General features: G+C 44.7%; 1 long non-coding RNA gene across 1 annotated transcript in view; it reads right to left on the bottom strand.

The window, feature by feature from the left end:
- LOC113907481 overlaps window positions 1-6,390 on the bottom strand; it is a 45,399-nt gene extending 39,009 nt beyond the window's left edge. The window contains exon 1 of the long non-coding RNA XR_003515209.1: window positions 6,301-6,390. This is a non-coding gene — a long non-coding RNA (uncharacterized LOC113907481). The remainder of the gene's footprint in view (window positions 1-6,300) is intronic.
- Between the last annotated feature and the right edge of the window lie 19,510 nt (window positions 6,391-25,900).

The raw sequence follows: 25,900 nt of genomic DNA, 5'->3' as shown, positions 1-25,900 counted from the left end.
ATAGGAGACTTAGGAGACATGAGTTCGGAGACTGGAGACAGAAAAACGAAAGTCTAAGATAGACTTCTCTGACCCTCCTCCCAGCCTCTGCTTTTTTTTTTTTTTTTTTTTGGTCGGGGGTCACCATCTGTAGATTTGTTCTGCACAAAAATAAAGCCATCCATCTCCCTTACTGTGGTGTCATGTAAGCTCAGGAAAAACCACAGCACTCAAGGGGGGCTCCGGGTGGAAAAGTCACTTATCTGCCTCAGCCGGGTTCAGAGCTCCCCCGAAGGCATCCTCCCCTGGACTCAGGGGGTGGGTTTTGTTTATCCCCCTGGCACACAATGAAATGTCGGGAACACATGCTCAGGGTGAGGTGGGGCCTGATGAAGGTTAAAAATGGAACGGCGGCTTTGATCGCCAGCCAACACCAATGACGCTTGGGGTTGGGGCCAGAGTGAAACGTCATGTTCCCTTGTTGTCTCTGCAGAAGGTGCAGACAGTCCCCTCCTGACTCCACAAGCAGACAGAGCCCCAGAATGGAGAGTGGGGGGCAGGGAGGCTGCAGACAAAGAGGGCTGGAGGAAGCTGGCCTCCTCTGGGTGGGCCAGGGGACTTGCTCCACTGGCAATGGCAAGACAGCTCAGGATTTGCAATGGAGGGCCCACTGGAGAGCTGACATGACAGAAATCAGCAGGCCAGGCAATCTCAGCTCCCCGTCTGTCCAATCTGTGGCCGCCATTTTGTCATCACTTCCCTACACTCTCACTGTGGTGCCCAGAGCTCCTGTTCATCTGCACCCTCTTCACTCAACCAGCAGATGTGTGTTGAGAGTCTGGACTGTTTCCAAACTGGGCTGGGTGCTGAGGATCCAATAGTGAGACAGTTGAGAAGTGAGGTGGGTGAGTATAGAGGGCTTCCCTGGTGGCTCAGCGATAAAGAATCCATCTGCCAATGCAAGAGACATGGGTTCAATTCCTGGGTTGGGAATGATCCCCTGGAGGAGGGCATGGCACCCCACTCCAGTATTCTTGCCTGGGAGAACATCCAGGACAGAAGAGCCTGGTGGGCTACAGATCATGGGGTCACACAAAGAGTCGGACACTACTGAGTGACTGAGCACGCATGGACGGGTGAGTATAGGGTGTGGGAGACCAGTGAGGGTGGTAATCCAGGCTCGATGGGGGAGGGCAGGGGAGGAAGCCTGGAGAAAGAGAGAGCTACTTACCCTGAAAATAGAAGTAGAAGTATACTGGGACTTCCCCTGTGGCCCAGTGGTTAAGACTCCACATTTCCATTGCAGGGAGTCCAAGTTCCATCCCTGGTCAGGGATTTAAGATCCTGAATGCTGCCTGCTGTGGCCATAAAATAAAATAAAAAATAGGAGTATACCATGTAGAAGAACTGAGGGAAGAGCATGTCGGGTGAAAGGAGCAAAGAGAGGTGAAGAAGAGATTGGAGGAAATGAAAAAGCAAAACACTGTTGGGAGACATGAGAAGAACTCTCCAAATTACAGACTGCAACGCCAACGCTAGCTGCTTGGTTACTTTTACTATCAAATGGACCAACTGCTTTTCAGCGAACTCGGTGAAGAAGTCATTACTCTAATCAGATTCATCACTTCTATTGAGCATGTCCTATGAGGGCTTTCCCGTTGGCTCAATGGTAAAGAATCTGCCTGCCAATGTAAGAGACGTGGATTTGATCCCTGGGTCAAGAATATCCCCTGGAAGAGGAAACGGCAACACATTCCAGTATTCCTGCCTGGAAAATCCCATGGACAGAGGAGCCTGGCGGGCTACAGTCCAAAATGTTGTAAAGAGTAGTACAAGATGGAGCATGCACGCTTACATATAAGCCAATAATTCATAAATGTAGGATCTCATTGCATCCTCACACCAAATAAATTTACCAGTTGAATAATCTGAAGGTCAAAGAGGTTATTTAAACCCATCAAAACCATGTAGCAAGTAAGTATATATGGCAGGAGGGTGCAGGACTTGAACCTAGAGCCTCTACCATTTACAGCACTCAGTCTATTTTAGTAGAGATGGATTTCCTCACTGAGGTCCACTTGGGTGATTGAATCACCCCCAGGTCAGAGATGAAGGCTTTCTCATTCATCCCTCCACTCATCGATATAATCAGCCCATTATTTGCACATTCATTGGCAGATTTTCATCTCTCTTGTTCTTTTTTTTTTTTTTTTTCATCTCTCTTGTTCTACATTGCCTTTCCAATCTCTCAAACTGGCTTCCAGAATATTCTCACACTCCAGATGATCAGAGACTACCCCAGTCTTCGAAAACAAAATGGTACCTAGCTCAGAGCTGAAGGATTTTCTCTGCAGCTCTATTTAGGGTCATGTTTCAAAGTTCACTCAGTTGCTTTAACTGGTGTTAGATAGCAAAGACCATTTTGGAAGTCTTTATGGGCTGTGCTGTGCTGTGGTTAGTCTCAGTCGTGTCCAACTCTCTGTGACCACATGGACTGTAGCCTGCCAGGCTCTTCCGTCCACAGGGATTCTCCAGACAAGAATACTGGAGTGGGTTGCTATGCCCTCCTCCAGGGTATCTTCCCAACTCAGGAATGGAACCAAGATCTCCTGCATTGCAGGCAGATTTTTTATTACCAGAGCTACCAGGGAAGCCCAACCCCCAACCATGGGCTAGAACTTATAAAATCTGAATATCATAAGATGTTTTAAGGTCTAAGACATCAGTTAGAAATTTTAGGAGTAGAAATGAACTTTGAGATTATTTAGTTCACCTTCTGGTTTCACAAATTAAAGAATTAAAGTACAAAAATGAAGAGGCACCTTTCCTAAAAACCTATGGATGTTTGATACAAATGTTTGTCATATGGTACTTGGGATACACTTGGTCATAATCAACTAATTCTTGGTTTTAAAAAAAACCTAATTATGGTTATTCAAACTCTTAAATGTTTTAGAGAATGAGGAGCTAAGTCTTTTTGTTTTTCCTTTTTGATAACAGTGATGATAAAAGTCTCCATCCTTTCTTCTCATGCTGCTGTTGCTGCCACTGCCAAGTCACTTCAGTCATGTCCAACTCTGTGTGACCCCATAGACGCAGCCCACCAGGCTTCTCCGTCCATGGGATTCTCCAGGCAAGAACACTGGGGTAGGTTGCCATTTCCTTCTCCAATGCATGCATGCAAGTCGCTTCAGTCGAGTCTGACTCTGTGCGACCCCATGGACAACAGCCCACCAGGCTCCTCTGTCCACGGAATTTTCTAGGCAAGAATACTGGAGTGGGTTGCCATTTCCTTCTCCCTTTCTTCTCATAAGTCTGTAGAAATGTGAGAAGACTGTTAAGAGATTCTAATAGCTCCTAGATCTACTACGAGACAGAGTAGTTAATAGGCTACATCACAGCTATCATTTTGTAATGAAGAGCTGAGATATAGAGAGAAAAAAAAAGGACACATGCCTCCCTCCATCACCGAATACTCACATAAAAAATAGAAGGATACATCTAGACTCAACAATCATGTTAGGATGGAAGGCAAACTTCAAAGAAGATTTGTTATCAGAGATTTGACATCACCTCTGAGTGTCAAGATATGATGGATGATCCGGAGCTAACAGGGTTTATAGTGGTCATGGAATCTTCTAGGTTAGAGAATTAAACTTTCAGAAGACACCATTTAAGCTTGGGTCTAGCAGACTGGAGAAATAGGACATGGTGCTGAGGAATTCAGAGTCACTTCACACAGGGCATTTTCCCTGATCCCCAAAGTTAAGACTCCCTCTTACAAGCTCCCTTCCAATGATACACCCTTCTTCACTGGACTCTATTTATTAAATACTCTCTTGATGTCTCTCCTTCCCGATGACCTGTCAACTCCCCAATTCCCTAAAAAACAGTATCTGTCTGGTTTGCTCTTGTACTTCTATTGCAGTACCTAATATGTTGTGAAATCTGTATGCTGGTCAAGAAGTAACAGTAAAACAGGATATGGGACAAGGGGCTGGTTCCAAATAGGAAAAGGAGTACGTCAAGGCTGTATATTGCAACCCAGCTTATTTAACTTATACACAGGGTACATCATGTGAAATGCCAGGCTGGATGAAGCACAAGCTGAAATCAAGGAGAAATATCAATAACCTTAGATATGCAGATGACACCACCCTTATGGCAGAAAGCGAAGAGGAACTAAAGAGCCTATTGATGAAAGTGAAAGAGGAGAGTGAAAAAGCTGGCTTAAAACCCAACATTCAAAAAACCTAAGATCATGGCATCTGGTCCCATCACTTCATGGCAAATAGATGGTGAAACAATGGAAACAGGTACAGACTTTATTTACCTGGGCTCCAAAATCTCTGCAGATGGTGACTGCAGCCATGAAATTAAAAGATGCTTGCTCCTTGAAAGAAAAGCTATGACCAATCTAGATAGCATATTAAAAAGCAGAGACATCAGTTTGCTGAAAAAGGTCCTTCTAGTCAAAGCTATGTTTTTTCCAGTAGTCATGTATGGATGTGAGAGTTGGACCATCAAGAAAGCTGAGCACTGAAGAATTGATGCTTTCAAACTGTGGTGTTGCAGAAGACTCTTGAAAATCCCTTGGACTGCAAGAAGATCAAATCAGTCAGTCTTAAAGGAAATCAGTCCTGAATATTCACTGGAAGGACTGATGTTGAAGTTGAAACTCCAATACTTTGGCTACCTGATGCTAAGAACTTACTTATTTGAAAAGACCCTGATGCTGGGAAAGATTGAAGGCAGGAGAAGAACCGGACAACAGAGGATGAGATGATTGGATGGCATCACCGACTTGATGGACATGAGTTTGAGCAAGCTCTGGGAGTTGGTGATGGACAGGGAAACCTGGTGTGCTGCAGTCCATGGGGTCGCAAAGAGTCAGACACGACTGAACTGAACTGAGCATTCCATTGTATGTGTGCATCACGCCTTCTTTACCCATTCACCTGACGATGGACATTTAGGCTATTTCCATGTCTTGGCTGTTGTGAGTGGTGCTGGAGTTGTGACGGACAGCAAAGCCTGGCGTGCTGCAGTCCATGGGAGCAAAGAGTCGAACACAACTGAGAGACTAACTGAATTGAATATGTAGTGGGTGTGTGTTAGTCACTCAATTGTGTCTGACTCTTTGCAATCCTATGTACCTCACCAGGCTCCTGTCCATGGAATTTTCCAGGCAAGAACACTGAAATGGGTAGCCATTCCCTTCTCCAGGCGATCTTCATGACCCAGGGATCAAACCCGGGTCTCCCAAGTTGCAGGAAGCTTCTTTACCGTCTGGGCCACCAGGGAAGCCCTAACATGTAGTAGGTAATCCATAAATATCTGTAATATTCAAGACCAAATACCTATGAGGATTACACATGAATCGGAGGTCATCACCAAGGAGGATTATAGAATTTTCTCCTCCACAATTTTAATACTAGCCTTTCGTTGAGTAGTAGTACTTAAAAAAAATTTTTTTTTATCAGATTCTTCACAATTAACATCGTTTTCTTGGTTTGTATAAAGCTAGTTCTCATTTACTGTGAGTTCACGGAAGATAGCAGATAAACAAAAAAGCTCATGCTTTCCTTAGCCCCAGATTTCTGGTCCAGGTGAAAAGAGAAAAGATGTGTCCTCATTCACTCTGCCACCTATTTCTATGAAAGCAGCTAGGCAGAATCAGAAATCATTTTACTATGTGAAGCTCATTGTCTTAGGAGCAACTGGCAGAAAGATGAAATCATGGAAGCCACTAGAAACAGGTCTCTTACATCCCCAAATCTCAGAAGGTGGCATTCACAAAGGAAATCTGGAACAGAGCCTTAAAAAAAAAAAAGGTTGCAACCTGCTAGACAAGAGGCAGGACCTCAACAAACAAGGTCAGTGACTCTTACAGAGATGCCATTCAGAGTAACAAACATGACTTTCTTTGTCTCCCAGTGACAGGTGACACCACCCCACAGGCGCCTCCCCAGCAAGGAGCAAAGAATAGTGTGATGTTCATTCTTCTGAGGCTAAGCCATCATCAACCTTTTTAAAACAATGCAACTTTAACACCCAAGGAATTTGGCTTCAGGGGAAAATCTTATATCGCTTCTATTGTAGTCGCTGGGTGGCATGGAAGTATGCCAAGGGCTACAAGGAGAGAAAAAGAAGTGAAAAAAAAACGGGGTGATTATCCAAGAAAAACATTCCCAGCCAAATTGGGAGACAGGAAATTTACCGGTCTTTGGATGCTCCTTAGCTGGGTAAATTAAGTGTTGGTACATAGTGAGTTTTATCTCTGCTGGGTGCTCTGTTGGTCTGTAAAGACAAGGAAGGGACTTGCCTGGCGGTCCAGGGATTAAGGCTTCACCTCCCAGGGCAGGGGGTGCTGTTTCAATCCCTGTTCTGGGAGCTAAGATTCCACGTGCCTCGCAGCCACTAAACCAAAACATTTTAAAAAGAAAGAAAAGAAAGAAAAAGCAATATTGTAACAAATTCAATAAAGACTTTTAAAATGGTTCACATCAAAAAAAAAAAAAAAAATCTTGAAAAAAAAGACGAGGAAAGCAAAGGAAACCACTTTGGGCAGCCAGTGCATTCTCTTTACCAAGACACTCACAGAGCCACACCTGACAAATTCATCCTGGACTTTCATGCGCCACCGTTTTTACTGGATTGGATTGAGCCACCTCTCTCGGCTGTTTCTTCATGTTCCCTCCTGGGAAGATCGAACTCTTGAGCTGGCACAAGCAGCATGACATCCACTCTCTTGACACTTTCTGATTGCTCTACATTAGGCAAGAAACTCTGTCATTTCTTAAAGTTCCACTGTTCCTGTCTGTAACATACAGGCAGGTGATAATCCCAGCATCACTGGGTTGTTTCAAAGATTTAAGGAAATAAATTATGTAAAGGGTCTGATACAAGGAAGAAAATACGTATTCGTTTCCTTCTTTTTCCCTCAGTTCGTTCCTTAAGTCCACTTTCTCCTGGACTTTCCCGGTGGTCCTGGTTAAGACTCCAGGCTTCCAATGCAGGGGGCACAGGTTTGATCCCTGGTCAGGGAACTAAGATCCCACATGGTCAGGGAACTAAGATCCCCTATGCTGCATGGTGTGGCCAAAAAAAATTTTTAAGTAAAATATAATAATGCTAAAAAGAGCTATTTGTGTAAAAAGAAAAACAAATTCTTATTAACTGACAAGAACAACTTGCTTGATGAAAATTATTTTAATAAGCCAAATCTGAAAGATGAATAAAAAAAGAATTTCTCTCTTTGCAGTGAGAGAAGATCACAGGTCTGGGCGACTCCAGCACCAACCAGCTAGAAAGTTCTCACCCTTTCTGTGGGACTCAGTTTTGTGATCTGTACAATGGGAGACCTGCATCCAGTTTCTCCTCCCCTTACTTCCCAGGGATCCTCTCCAGAACTCTGGACCCTCATTGAACACAGTCTGAAAATCCTGAAACTATCAAATCCCCAAATTCTTTCCAGCTCTGCAAATTCTGAAATATTATGATTTTATGTAAAATTAATAATGATAACAATATTGAATATGGAAAATCTGATGCAAAAAGAAGCAGTCATTGCACATAATCCAAAACCAAAGATAAATGACACCTTGGGTACTCATTTTTGTATTATCTGTGCTAAAATGCCTCTTTCAGTGGACGTGGGTAATTAGGGGTTTCATGATGTGGTTTTGGTCAGCCTTCAGTAATTTGTACTTTTGCATTCACAACCTCAACCATGGAAATATCCCAGTTCCCAGTCATCTGACCTCACATCAGATGTAAGGAATTATTGGCTAGAGCACTAAGAGACAGTCCCTATTACAAAATGCTGTTATATTTTCTGTATAAAATATTGTTTATCAGAACACAATTGCTGGTGCCCTCCAGAGTTTGCTCGTCTATAACTCACAATGTGGGACTTCTTTAGTGAAGACTAAAGTTAGAGACCGCGCTTCCGATGCAGTGGCCCTGGGTTTGATCCCTGGTCAGGGAACAAAGATCACATATGCTATGTGGCAAAAAAAAAAAAAAAACTAGTATTGCATTCGGAGAAGGCAATGGCACCCCACTCCAGTACTCTAGCCTGGAAAATCCCATGGATGGAGGAGCCTGGTAGGCTGCAGTCCATGGGGTCCCTAAGAGTCGGACACAACTGAGCGACTTCACTTTCACTTTTCACTTTCATGCATTGGAGAAGGAAATGGCAACCCACTCCAGTGTTCTTGCCTGGAGAATCCCAGGGACGGGGGAGCCTGGTGGGCTGCCGTCTCTGGGGTCGCACAGAGTCAGACACGACTGAAGTGACTTAGCAGCAGCAGCAGCAGCAGCAGCAGTAATGCATTGGCCCAGGATTGGGGGGTGGGGCCGCACCTGAATTGGTCTCCTTCTGATTTCATTATACACAAGTTCATTTTCCAAATGCAGCTAGTTGCTTTGGCATCTGGTTTGAAAAAGTAAAACAGCTCCGCAGACTCCTGTGTAAATAAATGGATGTATATTGGGCTGGACTTTGGGATATTAGTGGTACCCAAAAGGATGAACCAAATCAAGGACCAGAGAACATATTCCTGGTTTGAGCTTTCAAGATTGGAGCACGCTACCTTCTTCTCTGTTTTGGGAAACATCAAAGAGAAGCAATGTTCTACCACAAATCTTATGAAAAATTTGGTTGGTTACAAATGAAATTTCGACTGCAGAAAAGGCAAGAGAATGAACTCCGACTCAGAAGCAATATAGAGGTGCTCAAAGTAATCAATCAGAAGAATTGCAAGACATATGCTGAATGTAGCACCTCAAAGTGAAAACAGATGGACTAATGTGTATTGATCTCCAATGGCTGTTGACACCCTTTTGAAAAAGAGGCAATAAAGGGCATTGAGGGAGTGCTTTAAGTGGAAAGAGGGGTAAACCATGAGGGATTTGAAAATCTGGGGCAAGGACTCTTTAGTGAACTCTGAGCTTCAATATAGAATGTTACCCTCAAGTCTTTTTTAGCCAACAGCTGGAAGGAAGCAAAGATGCCTGGGGGAGGGGGGGGGGGGGTTTCCATCACCACCTTACCAGTTTCTCTGCTCTCACATGTTTATTTGTACTCTTTCATTATCTCAGCTTCCCCAGCTCCCCAGCCTCTGGATAGATGAACAGCAGTAACAGAATAATCTCACAGGTGATTTGGGCAGCGTCTCAGCCCTCCTCCCAATAAATCCACTTTACCTTTTCTTGTGTGTGTGTGCATGCGCGCGTGTGTGTGTGTGCATGTGTGTGTGTGTTAGTCACTCAGTCCTGTCTGACTCTTTGCAGTCCCATGGGCTGTGCTGTAGCCCAGTCCCACCAGGCTCCTCTGTCCATGGAATTCTCCAGGCAAGAATACTAGAGTGGGCAGCCATTCCCTTCACCAGGGGATCTTTACCTTTTCTTAGAGGGTCTCTATTTGGTGCCTTTTTTTATTGATACCAATGCACACAAATGCTTTTATATTACATTTTACATTTTAGAATCATTTTAGACTTGCAGGAAATTTGAAAAGATAATACAGAGCATTCTCTATGTCCCCCTCACCAGTTTTCCCTACTGTTAACACCTAACTCAACTTTGGTACCTTTATCACAAGGTAAGGAACCAATACGGGTACATTTGTTATTTTTTAATTGGGGTAGAGTTGCCTTACAATGTCGTGTTACTTTCTACTATACAATGAGATGAATCAGCTATATGTATACATATAACCCCTCCCTCTTAAGCTTCCCTCCCACCCTTCCGCATCCCAGCCCTCTAGGTCAGCACAGAGCACCAAGCCGAGCTCCCTGTACTGCAGCAAGTTCCTGCTAGCTGTCAATTTTACACATGGTAGTGTGTGTATATATGCCAATCCTGTCCTCCCGGTTCACCCCCCGCTCCCTGCCCCTCCCGATGTCCACACTTCAGTTCTCTATGTCTGCATCTCTATTTCTGCCCTACAAATAGGTTCATCTGCACCATTTTTCTAGATTCTCTACATATAGGAAGAGAATATAGTTAATATAGGAACCACACAATTCAGGTGCCACAATCTACCTCCAAGAATTCCCTATGCATTTTTATCGTATCTCAGGGACATTGCCACCTCCCTCCACACTGAGGTTCTAGAGCTCTTGAAATGCCATTTTTAAGGGAAGGACTAAAGACAAAGAAAAAGGAAACATTCTTTGGGCTCCTTTCTTATAATGTTCCATCAACGAACTATGCCTTTGGTCTAGGCTGGTTGACTTACGGACGGCATGGGATGCTAAGACAGCCAGAAGAGAAGGTGTGCTGTTGCATTAGCACTTCCCAACTAGTAAGGCACCTACGACCGAACAAACAACAGGTAGTGAATGGAGTTGTCCTTGTGGAAATCTTTAGGGATATTCATCACAAATGGTAACTATCACAGCCAAAGTTGGGAGGGAAAGAGACTTTGATCACACTTAAAAAAATATATATTTATTTTATTTATTTCTTTTATTTGGGGTGGCATTGGGTCTTAGTTGTGGCATGTGGGCTTAGTTGCTCCATGGTATGTGGGCTCTTAGGTCCCTGACCAGGGATGGAACCCTCATCCTCTGCATTGGAAGATGGATTCTTAACTCCTGGACCACCAAGGAAGTCCCGATCACACTTTCTGTTTCTATCCCTTCTTCCTATTTTTTTCCTTACCCCTTCCTTGATCAGTGATACAAGAAGACAGCTTCTTTGGTCTTTTTGTCCATGGCTGTTTATAAGTATGGTTAAGTGGTTACTAATGGAACCACCAGGTATCTCCATGGGGCTGAGGGAGTCTTGAAAGAAGGTAGATGAGTTGGCCTGAGAGTTATGGGCTGTAGGAATGCAGAAGGGGGATGTATATCTGAGAGGTACATTGCTAACAAAAACGGACTGGGCTATACATACAGGTCGGGCAGAGGATGGAGAGGAAATCTTGGAACTTTCCAGACTGACAATACCCTCTAACTGGACTCAAACATCCAGTCACCTCCCCCCATTCCAGACCCCCAGAGCTTATTTTATCATTTGCTAAATGTACAGAATCGCCACTCAATATTCAAGGACAAAGGTCTTTCTGGGCTTTCCTCCCTCCTCATCTCTCACTCAAGGAATTTTGCAGATAAATCAGCACGTTAATCCCCTGGTCTGAGAGTTATGGGCTGTGGGAATGCAGAAGGGGGATGCTGAAATGGGACTTGGGAACAGAAGGAAACTTTGGATGAGAAATGAAGGGTGAACTCACAGATGGGGAGCCCACCATCAGGAGAAGAGAGAAGTGGGTTGATTTCGGACAGGTGGCAATAGGAATGGTCATTTCAAAACAATGTAAGGTGAACAGGCAGAGAGAGAGAGAGGGTTCAAGGCAGTGGGAAAGGGAAAGAGGGAGTTGATTGCTTAAGGAGAAGAACAGAAAAAGAAAGCTCTGTTCCAACTGTGGGTGATGGTGAGAGGTAACCTTACAAGATCTGATGGGGCCCTCCAAACTTACAGAGTGTTTGCTCCTGGGATAAGAGACCGACTGCCAATCACTGCAGAGACCTTTGCCAGACCTGTCTAGTTATCTCTTTCCACGTTGCCCTCTTTTTGACAATGAGGCTGGTAGACACAGCGCCCTGATACGAAGGTGATGAGGACAATAGCAGACCCACTGCCTATGGTCCACAGCTCTGGGTGCTTCTCCACTGATTTGCTAGATTGGCTCAGAAAGGCAGGAGTTCTTGACTTTCCATCTTTACTGGAATTCTCTTCCATCGCTGGTGTGTGTGTGTGTGTGTGTGTGTGTGTGTGTAGATAACATGATGTTGTGCAGAAACATCATGTGTGTATTTTGTTGTTGTTCAGTCGCTAAGTTATGTCCGACTCTGCAGCCCCATGGACTATGCTACACCAGGGTCCTCTGTCCTCCACTATCTTCCAGAGTTTGCTCAAGTTCATGGCCACTGAATCAGTGATGCTATCTAACCATCTCATCCTCATCTGACACTGATTCAACTTCTGAGAGAGAGGATGAGACAGATAGGGGAAAGAAGAGAGACAAGACACAGAGACATAGAGGGATAAAGTAAATAATATTAACTGAACTCTACACACCCATTTTACTCAGTGAACATCTTACGACCCAGGAAGGCTTCAGGTGTAAAATGAGCTTCTGTTGTTCCCCAAACTGGTCTAGTTCCCCATGTGTCTTTCAAAATGTGGTAATTTAATCGATTCGTCAAAGATAATTTTAGATAAGAGTTTGGGATTAACATATACATGCTACTATATGTAAAATAGATAAGCACAGGGAACCGCACTCAATATCTTGTGATAACCTATAAGGGAAAAGAATCTGAAAAAGAATATATATACATATTTACATACGTATATGTATAACTATATATATGTATAACTGAATCACTTTGTGATACACCTAAAACTAATACAACATTGTAAATCAACTATATTCTTATTTTTATACAAAAATAATTTCATCTTTAAGAGATATTTCTCACTGACTTCAGACTAACCCCACCATCTGTATGTTTGTTGGGGGCATGTAACTGTATTGTGTTTATGTGGGCATATGTGCAGGCATGCTCAGTCACTTCAGTCGTGTCCGGCTCTTTGCAACCTTATGGACAGTAGCCCTCCAGGCTCCTCTGTCCACAGGATTCTCCAGGCAAGAATACTGGAGTGGGTTGCCATGCCCTCCTCCAGGGCATCTTCCTGACCCAAGGACTGAACCCATATCTCCTGCATCTCCTCCATTGCAGGCGGATTCTTTACCCACTGAGCCACCTGGGAAGCCCTGAATGGGCATATACATGCTATGAATATCTACAAACACATGTGTGGATATTGTAGGTACTTGTTAGTGTCGTGTGTGAATAAATCATGTCTGTAAGTAGGTGTGTGTTCCATATATGTTGCTGCATTTTGTCCCATGTATACAGATATTCTTTTTTTTAACTTTGTATTTTGTATTGAGGTTTAGCCAATTAACAATGTTGTGATGGTTTCAGGTGAACAGTAAAGAGACTCAGTCATACATATACATGTGTCCATTCTCCCCTAAACTCCCCTCCCATCCAGGCTGCCACATAACATTGAGCAGAGTTCCCTGTGCTATTCAGTAGGACCTTATGGGTTATCCATGTTAAACACAGCAGTGTTGCATACAGATATTTTGTTTGGTGACTGGGTATATCTACGCTGAGGGCAGAAGTGGATGGATTTAACACAGATAGTGGGACACTGCAAAGGACAGAACTTCCTGTGAAGCTCTCAAATGTATGTTGTCCCTTCTTCTGAACACTCAAGTGGGTTCTTATAGCTGAATTTATTCTTTACTGCTGCCTAGAACTGCCCATTGCGAGTGCAGGTGTGCATATGTATGTGCATCTGTGGATCCGGGTCCATAAACTTGGACTTCCTTAGTTGTATTAGAAGCTGACACCACACGCCGTGACATACGCCCTAGATCCCCCTCATAAAGGAAGGATTCTACTGTCACTGTTGCTTGAGAGTGACGCTGGAAGATGGTCCTCTGGACTCAGCCCTCTTTGGATATTTCCAAGATGGAAGAGGGGCTAGAGCCCACACTAGGTAACTAACATCAGGGTGTAAGAGACCAGACTCCTCACCCCAACCTGGGACATCTGTGAAGGACCCATCTGAGCGCCAGATGCCCCACGGGCTGGCTGAGGCCCATCCTGGGCTCATGTCAAAGCTCAGTTTCTTCCTCCACCTAATCTTGGTTTCCCACCCTCCCTTTACAGTTATTGGCCCCAAGTTATCTCCTTAATAAACTTCCTGCATGCTAAATCTCCATCTCGGAGTCAGGTCATCTGGAGAAGCTCATCCACCATGGCACAGCAGAAACCAAAGTCTGGAATCACGGAGTCATAGTATGGAATGGATGTGAAGGGTCATCCAATTGAGCCTCCCTCCCCTTCATTCAAACTGGTTCATTATCATGGTTCTGAGCTCAGACTCCAAAGTCACGCACGGGCGTTCAAATCCTACCGCTCAAAACAGCCATGTGACAATGGACAAGTCCAACTCTTCTGAATCTCATTTTCTATAAACTAAGATAATAGTAGTGCCGACAGTCCAGGGTTATGATGAGAATTAAATGAGATAAGGCAGGCAAAGCCTTCAGTCAAGGGTCCAGCACACAGTAAACACCCAATAAATATTAGCATCTTTCACTACCTTGTTCTGTGCTTGCTGGTGGGAAAATGTGTAGGCTAGAGTTTCTTGGGAGGCTTAACTATATTTGATAAATTAATCACACAATAAATGCCATACCAATGTTCCACTTTGTCAGATTTGAAATTCTCTTAAAACAGGATTTGGGCACCAAAATCCTGGCAGCTGAACAGGAAAGGATGTCTGTGCTTGCCGGCCCTGTCTATTCCTGCTACTTCTCCAGCTACAAGTTTTAAAAGCTCTTGGGTAACCCAGACTCCCATTTAGCATAGTGGAGGCAGGAAGAGAGCTGACAGAGAGATTAAGCCTTCAAATAACATGAAGATGCATCAGAAAGTAGGGAGAGGAAGTGACCAGGGAGCAGTAAATCATTACATTGCAGAGGAAGGGAGGAAACAAGGTCCCTCAGTGGTAGCCAACCTCCAAGATGGGCCCCCAAGACTCGGCCTTCGCCATTCACATACTTGTATGCTCCCCTTCTCTGTTGAATAGGGCTGGCTTTCGTAACCAATAGGATATTGTGGAAGCATCAGAGGGTGACTTCCAAGGCTAGACAAGGCAACACTGCTTCCTCATCACACCCTCTCTCGAATCATTCATTTGGAAGGAAGCCAGCTGCCATGTTATGAAGACAGTCAAGCAGCCCCATGAGGGGTCCACCTGTGGCAAGAAAACTCCTGCCAACAGCCATGTGAATGAACCATCTGGGAAGTGGCTCCTCTGACCACCATCAAGCCTTCACATGAAACTGCAGCCCCAGCTGACATCTTGACAACACCCCCAAGAGACACCTTGACCCAGACTCACCCAGCTAAGCAGCCCAAAGTCCTGACAGAAGCTCTCAGATGATAAATGTTTGCCTCTAATTTGGGGGTAATAGGTAACTGCTATATCATCACTTCTTTTTTTAGGGAATATCCATTTTATCCAATTTCACTCATTAGCTTGAAAGTGAAAATCCCTCAGTTGTGTCTGACTCTTTGTGATCCCATGGAAGTCCACAGAATTCTCCAGGCCAGAATACTGGAGTGGGTAGCCTTTCCCTTCTCCAGGGGATCTTCCCAACCCAGGAATCGAACCCAGGTCTCCTGCATTGCAGGTGGATTCTTTACCAGCTGGGCCACAAGAGAAGCCCAAGAATACTGGAGTGGGTCACCTTTCCCTTCTCCAGGAGATCTTCCTGACCCAGGAATCGAACCAGTGTCTCCTTCATTGCAGGTGAATTCTTTACCAATTGAGCTATCAAGGAAGCCCCCTCATTAGCTTAAATGCTATGAAATTGCCAATGTTTGACCATCTTAACCACAAACAAAATGGCAGTTCCATGTGGTACAATCTCTACAATGACCGAGGGAAGGGCTCAAGGGTCTGGATAAACACCAGCCTGTTTATGGCGTGATGCACACTGTTCCGATAAAGACCGCAGAGTGGCTGTGTTTCTGGAAGCCAGTGCCCTGCGAGAGGAACATCCTTCCAGATCACCTGCCTGCACCCATCCCCTCTTCCCACCCGGACCCTTGGGCAAGCAGGAGGACTTCAGAGGTCCTCCCAACAACTCTGTCTCTTTCTCGGTCTCACGGTGCTGTTCTTTACAAGCCCCCAAGTTCAGCAAAGCTCCAAGCCCTTAAAAAGAAGTAGAAAGGCATCTTGCAACACAATTAGAGAGATTGGTTCAGGGACCTCGCACACAGCACTCCATCCGGCAAAGCCTCAAAGGGTCCCGGGTGGACCATTTGCTGGCTTTCATTTCTCAGGGGCTGCTTCAGCAGGTGGCCACTAGCAGGTAGTCAATAGGGACCTTCTGGCTGAGGACCGGGGGCTCTTTGGAAAGGTCAAATCCAGGGGCCGGAGGGCACGGCTCAAGAGGTCATGAGGTCAGGACCCGTCACCGTGACAGATGAATCTAAGCCTGTCTCTGTCTCTCTCTCTCTCTCTGGAAGCAGGGCCAAGCCTCTTGAGACAGGAGAGGTGGGGGGGTGAGTGTTGGGGCCTCAAAAAGAAAGCTGAGTCTGGTGTCTGGCCGGCACCTCTCAACTGGTCTTCATTAGGCGGCCCGACAGCCTCTCTCTTCTGCCGCCCTCTGTCCCTCACTGATGGGGCGCTGTCACCAGACCTCTCAACTGTTCCTCATTAGGTGAAACAGTGCGCTTTTGTCCCGCATGAAGCCTTCTTTGTTCTGCCAACCCAGCCAAGCTAGAAAGCCAGAAACTGATACAAAACAATGCCACTCTATCCTGAGGGGACCCCCCTCCCTCCTCCCTCTTCCTCCCCCTGGACGGACAAGGCAGGGTGACTTTCCATATCCCCCCGCCACCACCACCACCACCCGCCCCGTCAGATCCGTGGATGTCTAGCTGAGATGGCGTCGGCTGGAGCAGGAGAAGCACGTTGAGCATAGACCGGCAGTTGGCAAATGTGGCCGCACATGGGAATCAACTGGGGATCTTCTAGCAACGCCTGGTCCCCATCCCCAGACCTCTGATCTGAGGGTTCTGAGCCATGACATCAGGACACAGGACTAGTAAAACCTCCGCACGTGACTCAAACGTGCGGAAAATTGGGGGACTACTGGTGAGGCAGAGAACTTGTTCTCAACTCTCCGTGCCCATCTGCCACCTTGGCACCCTTTAAAATCAAGGGTGGTCCATAAAGTAGGTCACATCGAAATGTCTGCCTGCTGGAAACAAGTAGGGAGGCCATTCCTGGATGTGCCCAGTGAAGACCAGCTCTGTCGAAGAAAGCACTGTTGACACAGCCAATGAAGCCACGGTGGAGTGTCTTAATTCCAGTTTTCAGCATCTTAAATCCTGCACAGAAATCAGATCCCTGGGGGACTCTGCCTCTGTTTCTCCTCTCTGATCCTTCCCACTATGCCCTTGAGCTAAAACTCCACATCCTCAAAAACACAGCTGGTTCCAGGGAGTCTTGGTTGGCTAGAATCAGGTTATCTAGCCAACTCCCACTCCCAAGGCAATGCTGAAGGGTGTAACTGTGCAAAAATACTGAGTTTGTGAGCCCAGTATGTCTCAGTTCAGTTCAGTTCAGTCACTCAGTCATGTCTGACTCTTTGCAACCCCATGAATCACAGTATGCCAGGCCTCCCTATCCATCACTAACTTCTGGAGTTCACTCAAACTCACGTCCATCGAGTCGGTGATGCCATCCAGCCATCTCATCCACTGTCGTCCCCTTCTCCTCCTGCCCCCAATCCCTCCCAGCATCAGGATCTTTTCCAATGAGTCAACACTTGGCATGAGTTGGCCAAAATATTAGAGTTTCAGCTTTAGCATCAGTCCTTCCAATGAACACCCAGGACTGATCTCCTTTAGAATGGACTGGTTGGATCTCCTTGCAGTCCAAGGGACTCTGAAGAGTCTTCTCCAATACTACAGTTCAAAAGCATCAATTCTTCGGCGCTCAGCTTTCTTCACAGTCAAACTCTCACATCCATACATGACCACTGGAAAAACCATAGCCTTGACTGGACGGACCTTTGTTGGTAAAGTAATATCTCTACTTTTCAATATGCTATCTAGGTTGGTCATAACTTTCCTTCCAAGGAGTAAGCATCTTTTAATTTCATGGCTGCAATCACCATCTGCAGTGATTTTGGAGCCCAAAAAATAAAGTCTGACACTGTTTCCACTGTTTCCCCATCTATCTGCCAAGAAGTGATGAGACCAGATGCCATGATCTTAGTTTTCTGAATGTTGAGCTTTAAGCCAACTTTTTCACTCTCCTCTTTCACTTTCATCAAGAGGCTTTTTAGTTCCTCTTCACTTTCTGCCATAAGGGTGGTGACATCTGCATATCTGAGGTTATTGATATTTCTCCCGGCAATCTTGATTCCAGCTTGTGCTTCATCCGGCCCAGCGTTTCTCATGACGTACTCTGCATAGAAGTTAAATAAGCAGGGTGACAGTATACAGCCTTGACGTACTCCTTTTCCTATATGGAACCAGTCTGTTGTTTCATGTCCAGTTCTAACTGTTGCTTCCAGACCTGCATATAGGTTTCTCAAGAGGCAGGTCAGGTGGTCTGGTATTCCCATCTCTTTCAGAATTTCCCACAGTTTATTGTCTCAGTATCCACTATTTGTTTTATAGGCTGAGTAGGAAGATGGAGTGTAATATCAAGACAAAGAAGACTCTCACCTCCCACCATGGCTGGCGGCAAAGTAGTTCCCCTCCCAAGGTCTACTAGTATACGTCTCACCTCTTCTTGGTTCGGGCCTGAAATGATAACCTTACAGATTTATACAGGTTAGAGCCTCCCAACTCTGTTTCTAGAAGTGGGTGTTAGGCAGTGGACACGGATTTCACAATTAAAAATATAGGACTCCCAGGAAAATCTGAATTTCAGAAGAACAATAAATATTTTTAAGTATAAGAATGTCCTGTGCAATACATGAGGATACACTTAAAGTAAAAGTTCTTAGTTATTTATCTGAAATTACAATTTCACTGAGTGTCCTGTATTTTATCTGGCAACTCTGGTGGCTCAGTGGCTGAGTTATGTCCGACTCTTGTGACCCCAGGGACTGTAGCCCACTAGGTTCCTCTGTCCTTGGCCCATGGACTTCCCAGGCAAGAATACTGAAATGGGTTGCCATTTCCTTTTCCAGAGGATCTTCCCAACCCAGGATTTAACCTGGGTCTCCTGCATTGCAGGTGGATTCTTTACTGACTGAGCCACCAGAAAGGAAAAGGTTAAGAGTTGTTGGCATGTATGTGAATCAATTTAACTGATTTGCTGCCTGTTGAGCTTATGATAGTTTTTGAAGGAAAGGGATCTTCCAAGAGGGACAGGAGGGGATATTTTTTACTTTGGAATGATGTTCCAGGAATGATTCTAAAGCCACAGCAACAAATGGGAGAAAGAATGTCATGATTGATCAGCAATGTCTACTGTGGGTCTGGGACGGAGAATAAAGGCATGCAAGCCACATATTTACAACCACAGGTCAGACTTGTAATGATGTATAATTAATGGGATCGTTGGGGTGTTGAACTCGGGTCATTTTTTTTTTATGAGAAAAAAAGGAGAAGCAGGGTTTATCCAAGAATGTGCAAAAGAAATAATAATGTGCTGATTTTTTTTTTTTAAGGAAGTGGTAACCTTTTTTAAAAGAACATAGTTACCACACTTTCTTCTTCTTGATCTTCTGATTCTTGCTCTTGCCTTGAAGCAGCTCTACTGATACCCAGTGGGCCTCCCTGGTGGCTCAACAGTAGAGAATCCTCCTGCCAAGCAGGAGACACAAGTTTGATCCGTGGGTCAGGAAGATCCCCTGGAGCAGAAAATGGCAACCCACTCCAGTATTCTTGCCTAGAGAATCCGTGGAAGAGGAAGGAGCCTGGTGGGCTACAGTCCATGGAGATGCAAAAAGTCAGACACGACTGAGGAACTAAACAATAATAACAACCGATGTTAGGCACCCTGTAGGTGCTTGACCCATGAGCCCGAGCCCAATCCCAACACTTCACCTTTCCTCCCACCAGGCAGATCATGAGTCCCCTAAGTTCATGCAATGGCAAAGACTGATGAACCTATAGAGAAAACTGCTTTTTTGAGAACGTCATGTCATTGAGTTTTCCTGCTCACCCCGATATCTCACCCATATGCTGCCATTCTCCCACAACACTGAGAACCATGGCTCCTTCCCGGCGGCAGACATTGACCAGGGAGGAAGCTAAGACCCACCCTTGAGTGGGAATGCCCACCTTTGTGCACATTCCGGATGGCAGAAGGAACCCATTCATCAAACTATGAAAACTGCCCCCCGCTCCCCAGGAAGAAGGACCATGAAATGCTTGTAAATACATGTCTTTAGGTTTAAACAAATTGCATCATTATTTTTCTTTTTTGAGGGGCCTCCATGTGAAGGGAACTAGAGGCATGCTTTGGTATTTGTCCCACACACAATACATGGCTGGGTCTCCTGCTGTTTCCGTATCTTCTGCCCAAGCCAACTGGCCAGGCCCGCAGCCTCCCAACAGGAGAGGGGTGCCAATTCCTAGCATTCTATTTTCATATTGTTTGATGATAAAAATCGCTCCCGCAGGACGAATGGCAGTGAACAAAAACAGGAAGCAGCCCCCTGATTAGATAGGGACAGGGTGGCCTGTGGAGTGGAAAACAAAATGACTAAGATGATAAATGAGTGGACATGGACACCGCCATCCCCTCCTGAACGGGCCGAGAACGAGTGGGAAGAAGAAATCGGGGAAGAAGTCGAGACTTGGGCTGGAAATGGGGGCGAAGGAGGCTTGCCCTGAAGCACCCATGGGTTAACGCCACTGGGACAACCATTTGGTTTTCAGATACTTCCTTTGAAAATCTCACTAAGGTGATTTAGCATTTTGCTTTGAAACACAGAGGTCCTTTGAAACCTGTGGTCTCGGCCGAAACTGAGTCAGCACCTATTTTGTCATCTTCTGACTCTTGGACGTGGGTTCTCAACTGGGGAAAGATAATTTAGTTCTCCGGCGGATATTTGACAATGTGAAATGGCAACCCACTCCAGTACTCTTGCCTGGAGAATCCCATGGACAGAGGAGCCTGGTGGGCTACAGTCCACGGGGTCTCAAAGAGTTGGACATGACTGAGCGACTTCACTTAAAGACATTTTTGTTGCCATGGTGTCTTTATTTTATTAAAAATGTGGGTCACACTAGCCCAGTGTCTTACTCGAATTGTCTGGAGTAAGAAAGAGGTTGGAGATGAATCCTGGTCCAGAGCCCTCAGTGAGAAGCCTGTAGGTCTTGTGCTCCCAGCCCCAGGCTGGTCCAGAAGAGGTAACCTGATCTACAGGAGACCATCCATATGCTGTTAGATAAGGTTCTGTCCACCAAGACATGATTCGGCCATAAATCCTGCTCCAAGAATTTAGAATCAGTAAACCAACCTGCTAGTTGATGGGGGTTACCGGGAGCAGAGAGGTCATGATGGGGAGTGCTGAGGCCATAGGCCTAGCCACCCCAGGCAGTGACAGGCCGGGGCCAAAAAGAGAATGTGTTACCTATCTTAAATAGGTTCCTCCTGCTCCTACTTAGTCACTCAGTCGTGTCCAACTCTGAGACCCCACGGATTGCAGCCCGCCAGGCTCCTCTGTCCTTGGGGATTCTCCAGGCAAGAATACTGGAGTGGGTTGCCATGCCCTCCTCCAGGGGATCCTCCCAACCCAGGGATCGAACCCAGGTCTTCCGCATTGCAGGCAGATTCTTTACCATCTGAGCCACCAGCAGTGTGTATTTAAAATGGTTAACCAACAAGGACCTACTGTAGAGCACAGGGAATTCTGCTCAACATTCTATAATAATCTAAATACGGAAAAAAATTGAAAAAGAATGAAAAGACATATTATTTTTATTTTTAAATGAGAATGGAGAAGACTCCAAAAGGGAGCAAAGATCAGAGGGACCACAGGGCCACCCACCCGCCCCCCCCAGGAGAAGGAACGATGGCCTTTACTTCCCAGTTCTCAACTCCAAATCTCTCAAAGTACTCTTCTCCATCTTGTATTGCGGGTCTGTTATCAATAATGATAATAATATTCCCTACTATTGAGAATAAGCTTACAATAAAAATCCTTTTAACTTGGATTTGTTTGAGTGATCATAGATTCCTCAAACCCCAAAGAACCCTGATTAATGTAGCTGTCCAGGTAGGTACCACCACAGAAGAAGGTCATTCAGTCTTCAGGGAAGGGGATTGTGGGAATGATAAGTAGCTGAAAACCCATATTGGGCACCCCCAAGGTGGTAAACTGTTGCACTAACCTGAAGAGCATTTCCAAAAAGGGTTAGGCTGTAACACACTTAACCTTCTCCCTTCTCCTAACAGGCCTCAATTCTATGAGATAGTTAATCTTCAGATGCAAGTAATATTGGTTCATTTCATGCCCCCCAAATGAGACACCCTAACTTGGTATGGCCCCACTAGGGACCAAATGATTATTTCTGCCATCTTGCATATAATATAAATTCTTGAATGGCTGCTAAACAAAAGTCAAAGATTACAAGGTGATAGTAGAAGAAGGTATAATGGAATCTTATTTCAGTCTGCCTGGTACTCCATATCCAGTTGTCTTCTAGAAATAACATTCCCTCTTTCTTTAAGAAACCCATTCTGTGAGGTTTTGATGGGCTGAAAATCACAAACTATCCCAGCCTCCTGTCCACAGGTGTAGGCATGCCACCCAAACTGGGTATTGTAGACTCTCATCCCAATGCCCAGAATGAGAGCCATAAAAAGGAGGAGGGGTTAACACAAACCAACCAACCATATTCCTTGCCTGGAGTTTTTACAAAGATACTAGAGAAACAAAGAGCTTTTTACTTTGGAGTGACTAAGTTAGGATAATATCAGCCTGAAACCGCCTCTGACCACACCTCTCCTTCTCAACTCCCTCACCAAAGAAGGAAATTCAGTTGCTGTAGAAGAAAATGAGACCAGTATAAATAGAAGGAGAAATGGAGCTAAAAATGGAAAGAAAGAAAAAAATAAAAAGAGAGAAAGGGCAATTCATAGAGTCTTTATAGTCCTAAAACCAGGTCCATCTCTGAAGTTCACAGTTAGATGATCCAACAAATTAATTTTGGTTCTTTTTCCTTCTTCTTTGTTTTTTTTTTGGGGGGTGGTGGGGGTGAGGGTGGGTGGATGGGGCAGCACATACCCCCACATGTGGGATCTTAGTTCTTCAGCCAAAAATTGAACCCAAGCCCCCTGCAGTGGAAGCATGGAATCCTAACTGCTGGACTGCCAGGGAAGTTCCCTTTTTTTCCTCTTCTTTAATTGGGTTTCTACCACTTGCTACCCAAAACAGTCACAAATAATTCAATAATAATAATGAATAATAATAATAATCTCAGATGAGTCTGAGAACACTTGAATGAAAGAACCCAGGGATGGATTGTCAACTACATTTTTACAATAATGTAATATTATAAGATACTATTACAATAAAGATCTCCAAAGAGATCAATCCCCCCTCATCCGGCCTGCCATATACCCCTCCGCCATAAAACAAGAAGTAGTGTGAGGGAACACTTCTCGTGGGACTTTGTTGAGGGAGGAGGAAGGGAATAAAAAAAAAAAATGATCCCAGGGTCAAAATAATCAGTAAAATATTGAGTTGAAGAAAATGATTCTAGTTTCTTTATTATGATAGGGCTTCTCAGAACCTTCTATGTGTTAATTACACAAGTGGACCCTTCAAAAGAAAAATATGATCAAATGTAATATTCAGGGTCCTAGAGAAAGAAAGACAGAGAGGAAGAGAGGAAAGGAGGCGAGGGGAGGGAGGAGAAAGAAAGTAGAGAAAGCTTTGGATACTAGTCAAGAATTTATAGAGGGGAGGGATAAATTTGCAATTGGAGATTAACAGATACACACCACTAGATATAAAAGAGATAAGCAAGGACCTACTGTACGGCATGGGGAATTATATTTAATATACTAGCCTATAGTGGAAAAGAATCTGAAAAAGAATAGATAGATATACATATATATATATATATATGCATAAGTGAATCACTCTGCCACTCACCTGAAACTCAACATTGCAAATCAATTATACTTCAATTTTTTTAAAAAAAGTTTATTTCGAGACCATTTCAGCTTACCTCTCACATCCTGTCTCGATTCCAGAATGCCAAATGCATTATTTACAACAAACCATGCTTTACCCTCCACTGACATTAGTGAGAAGGAAGAGGTAGCCTCTGGGAAGGAAGGCCATGGAGCCTTAGGGTGGAGTGAGACATTCTTCTCCTTTCTTTTTTTTTTCCCCGTTACTTCCAGTTCAACAATTTAGCAATCCCTCTGCGTCTGCCATGTGCCCAGCACTGGATGACATACTAGCGATACAGAAATAAACAAGACACAATCCTGATGTCCAGGAAATGCCAGTCAGAGAGACGGACAAATAAAGAATATCTCAAAACAGGGTGGATACTGTTAGGAGGGGAAGGAAAAGCTTCCTGGAGAAGAAGATGCCCAGGGTGCCGGGAAGAGAGCTTTTGGAGTTTATGGGGGAAAAAAAAAAAATAGCCAAGCCCACTCCCAAAGCTATTCTCGTCTTAGAAATGACGAGTCATGCTATCCTGAGGACCCTCTTCTGAATGTATCAGCTGCTGCCCCTTCTCTTGGCCTTCCAAAAGCCACATGGTTCAATTTTGCTACAGAACAACGATCAGTGGAAATAATTGACATAGATTAAGCTATGGGCAGGCTGTATAGATCATGGGCCCAGATCTAATTCCCGCCTGGTCCACTCAATTACGCAGGACCTCCTTACTGGAGAAGCAGGTGTAGTTACTGTAAATAAGTTCAAGTTTGGGCGCAGATGTCACTGGGTAACTGCATTTGCCATGCTTGGGTGATACATAAGGAAACCATCAACAGCGGCATCCTTGAGCTTGCAGAGACCTGGCTAGCTTTTCCTGACAGCCTGGCATCTAAGTGACCTAAGGGTATACTTAATGATAAAGCCAACCTATGCGTGTGTGCACGCTAAGTCTCTTCAGTTGTGCCTGACTCTCTACGACCCTATGGACTGTAGCCTGAACTTAACCATCACTTTATTCACATTACTAACTTTTCAACTGATAGGGAAATATGCACGAATAAACAAATGTCTCTATCAACAGGACTGTAAGACAGGCATCGGCAAGCTTATGATGACTGTGGGATGCTGAGACCAGGCTAGGAAGGCAGAATGGAAGTTTAGGATTGGGAGTAATATTACTGCGGTGGGGAATAAGGTTTACCAGCTGTGTGACCTTAAGCCAGTCACTCAACCTCTCTGAGCTTCACTTTCTATATCTGAGAATGGGGTTAATCATTCCTTTCTATATTGCAGAGTCTGTGAGTCTGACGTAAGAGAATAAAGGTAAAAATCCTTGCCATTGTGCAAAGTGCAGTACATATCAGAGTCATTGTGAGCAAAGCACAGTGGCAGTGAGAGGTGGGGAGATTTGCTTAGACTTGGTTATAAGTTTCTAAGAAAATCTTCAAAATTATTCTGGGGCTTTCCTTGTGGCTCAGTAGTAAAGAATCCATCTGCCAGTGCCAGGGACATGGATTCAATTTCTGGTCGGGGAAGATCCCACATGCCAAGGAGCAACTAAGCCCATGTGCCACAACCATTGAGCCTGTGCTCTAGAGCCTGGGAGCTGCAACAGCTGAACCCACATGCCGCAACTCCTGAAACCCAAGTGCCCAGAGCTTGTGCTCTGCAGCAAGAGGAGACCCCACATGAGAAGCCCAAGCACTGCAGCTAGAGAGCAGTCCCCACTCTCTGCAACTAGAGAAAAGCTAGGGCAACAACAGAGACCCAGCACAGTCAAAAATAAAGAAAGAAAGAAAGAACGTTATTTGTAAAAATGTATTCTAAGGGCACAAACCTCTAGTTATAATATGAATGAGTTCTTGGGATCTAATGTACAGCATGGTGGTTATAGATCATAATCCTGGACTGTATATTGGGTTGGTCAAAAAGTTCATTTGGGTTTTTCTGTAAGACGTAAAATGTTATGGAAAAACCCAAATGAAATTCTTGGCCAACCCAATACTTGAAAGTTGCCAAGAGTATAGATCTTAAATGTTATCAACACACACACAAAAGTAATGGAAATATATGATGTAGATTAAGTCACTTCCCCAAGCTTGCTACTAAAGCAAGCTAAGATGTGAATTCTGATTGATTTGGATCTCAAATTCACTC

The sequence above is a fragment of the Bos indicus x Bos taurus genome, chromosome 17 (assembly GCF_003369695.1).
Source record: "Bos indicus x Bos taurus breed Angus x Brahman F1 hybrid chromosome 17, Bos_hybrid_MaternalHap_v2.0, whole genome shotgun sequence".
NCBI classification, from domain to species: Eukaryota; Metazoa; Chordata; class Mammalia; order Artiodactyla; family Bovidae; genus Bos; species Bos indicus x Bos taurus.
The sequence above is the reverse complement of the archived record's forward strand: the minus strand, read 5'-3'. Positions and strand labels throughout refer to the sequence as shown.